The sequence below is a fragment of the Rhagoletis pomonella genome, unplaced genomic scaffold, assembly GCF_013731165.1.
Source record: "Rhagoletis pomonella isolate Grant_MI unplaced genomic scaffold, Rhpom_1.0 Rhpom_scaffold_00004, whole genome shotgun sequence".
In the NCBI taxonomy this organism is placed as follows: Eukaryota; Metazoa; Arthropoda; class Insecta; order Diptera; family Tephritidae; genus Rhagoletis; species Rhagoletis pomonella.
The window spans coordinates 132238-135610 of NW_023458558.1; positions in this window are offsets into that span (position 1 = coordinate 132238).

The window sequence follows — 3373 nt, forward strand, 5'->3', positions numbered from 1 at the left end:
AATAAACAATCGTGGTACAAAGCTCAATAAAAATATTAAAAATAAAAATTATTAGTTTAGGTTGAAGGGACTGAAGAACAAAACCTTCCTTACTCATAGGTCAAGAATAATAGCGTCGAGATAACACATGGTATATGTACATTAGGGTGGTCCAAAACAAGTAAAGTCAGAATTTTAATGCTCTCAGCCCCTAGGATTATTCTATAACGACAAAAATATGCCCCTTTTTTTATTTTGACATTAAAAAATATTTCGAGGTCGCTCAAAGCGCTCAAAATTTTCCATGTAATTCTTGCAAATTTACCTTTTTCGATCAGAAAACTGTTGTTCTCCTCAGGAGACTCCCAATAACAATACCCAATTGTTTATTAAACCATTGTTTAATACCAAATTTCCCCATTGCATTTTCTGACCTTTTCTGGGGGGTTTGGCGGACCCATAAAATATAGTTACTATAAAAAAAATGGTTAGATAAATAATTGAACAATACTTTGGGAATCTTCTGAAGAGGAACAGAGTTTTGCCGATCGAAAAATATTGATTTTCAAGAATTCCATACCATTTCTACGAAAAGTGATTTTTTCCCCATATAAAATACATGGAAAACTTTGAGCGCTTTGAGCGACCTCTAAATATATTTTGATTTCAAAATAAAAACTAGGGGTATATTTTTTCGGTATAGAACAATCCTAGGGGGTGAGAGCATAAAAATTCCCACTTTACTTTTCCACATGTATTTTTAGAGAACACCCTAATGTACATACATACTAATCGCCTTGGATGCTTTGAGCTCTTATTTTCAGCTGTGAGCAAGTATTTTAAGGTTTGCCGCGTTTGTTTGTGCGTTCTATAATCCTGCTGTTCCACAGCCTTGTTATTCCTATCGTGTTCTTTCTAATTCATCACACTTCTTCTTGATATACCGATGACCCTTTGATGTGCCTAGGATATCTGTGGCGCTTAAACAATTTTGCGCTTCTTTGATGGCATACTTAAAGGATAGGGCTAAAAAGTTAATTTGTAGAGGGGTATCCAAATATCTTGAGTCCTGCGTCGTCTATGTTTTGGGTCCATTTTTTGCAGAAGCACTTTTTATCATAGTTAATATTCGTTAATCCGCTCGTACGATAAAGACGGATTCTTTAAATATCTACACTCCAGTGCCCTCTGTCGGCACCATTTTTTGCAAAAGTATATCTGATAGTGTCCGACCGAAGAATCGGCCTGGCTTCGGTATTCGGCCTATTCGGCTGGCTTTTTATCTTCGCCTTCGGCTTTCGGCTGAAAATGCCGAACAATTTGGCAATTAATTAATTTTACGACAGTTGTTGAAATTTTCTTGTTGTTTCACATCTCTACCCCGTAGAAAATCTGACTAGCTCAGAACTACTACACTGACAGTACTAGTTCCAGGTCAATGCCCAAGCAATGGTTCCAACTGTCCAGTTTTGTAGGGCGATGTCATTGGCAATTGTCGCCCAGTGCATTACTTTGCAACTAGATTTTAACCGGTTCCGTTGTAGACAGTTTTTTTCATAAGAAATTTTACATTATTATTTTGATGTTACGTCTGATGAAATTCAAATGTGGGACCACCTACAAAAGGACATGTAAACAAATAAGCAAATACGTATGTAATGTTAAATAAAATAAATTTAAAAAATATAAAAATATCGGGGAATGGACAATTTTTTGGGTGAATCGGGGAATGAACTGGTTTTTTGTAAGGAATTAGGTGTGACTAATTTTTTTTATATTTTGCTTCAATAATTGCATAATGAGTTAAAAAAGATGCATAAGAAATACAACTGCAACTAAAAGTACTGATTTTGCAACCCTGCCGTTTAATTTTTTTGAATTTTCTTTGTCGCATTTGCTTTCCTATATAGTGAATACAGTGAAAGCTCCGATAAGCGGACACCGATGGTCACCTACTTTTTGCCCGCCTATGGGAGATGTCCGGTTATGGGAATTTCGTAAAAAATAATCGTAAAGTTCAAATTTAAAAAATGTATGTTGCGGGGACCTAAATGAAATAATACTTATCTTTGAATAGATAAAAACAGAATGAATGGTAAATACATTGAAATTTATGGCGTTCTATTTTCTACCGATTAATCTCATTGCAAAATTTTTTTTAGAAAAGAGAACATCTTTGGATATGGACGTAAGTTTGTATGTTCTTGTGTGCAAGAGTGAGAGTAAAAAACAAACATTCACTGCTTATTAGAGCTTTGCGCCCGCGTATGGGAGATTTTTTTTTTTCATAACTAGACAAGTTTGAGTGTCCGCGTCCGGTTATCGGAAAGTCCGTGTATGGGAGAGCATTTTGTACGGAAAAAAGCCAAAAATTGTGCGTTCCCAAGAATGTGTCCGCTTATAGGAGATGTCCGATTATTAGAGCGTCCGCCTATTAGAGCTTTCACTGTAAAACTATTTATTTTTATATGGAACAAAACCGCAACCAACTCCAAACAAAATTATAAAAGGAAAATTTGTAGCCACTTGCCACATTATTATACTACAACTGAGTGTGCTACAATACTGCATACCCAAAACTTTCTACGGAATCGAATTAAAAAAGCTCGAAATTTATACGAAAGCTTGTTGATTTTTTTTTTTAATATTGCATAAAGTTTGAAATTTGAATTAACTATATTTTTTTTTAAATAACTCCAATTTGAAAACAAAAAAATAATAATTATGAAAACTTGTCAAAATTTGCTGCGACTAAAATTTTTTCGACTACTGTATGTGTGTAAGTATTATATGTACCCTGCAAACCATTTTTTTAGAGTATTCTGAATCGTAAAGATTTTTAAAGAATTCGGAAAGATCCCATCCGTTTTTTTGTCGAATTTTCTAAAATGAAGTAAATTACGCACACTTCCATTCTTTTACGAAATTTCGGAAAGAAATCGGTAAAGAAATGAAAATAAAGCTGCTATGTGAAGAATTTCTTGCAGACTTTTTTCAGAATTTTCTTTATTTTTCGTACAGAAATTTCTTTACGAGTTCGTGTCAACCACTTCATATAATTTTCTTTGAAGATTCGGAAAAAAATCGTTACAGAAATCAGATACTCCTAAAGATTTCGTTAAGATTTCGGGAACTTTGGTTTGCAGGGTATGTACATTTTTTGTTCTTTATTTGTTACCTGACTTTACAAAAGTTTGGTTTGACTTATGAGTACATAGATAAATTACATTTTGAAATAAAATAAACAGAAAGACCAGCAATATATCAAAACACAAATTTTGTTTACAAAATTTCGGGCGAAATCGGGTAATTTCCTAGTTGAAATCAGGGAATTCTCAAAAATGAGTTGGCTACCCTGGTTGACTCTCTGTTTGTTTTCACCACACATTTTTGG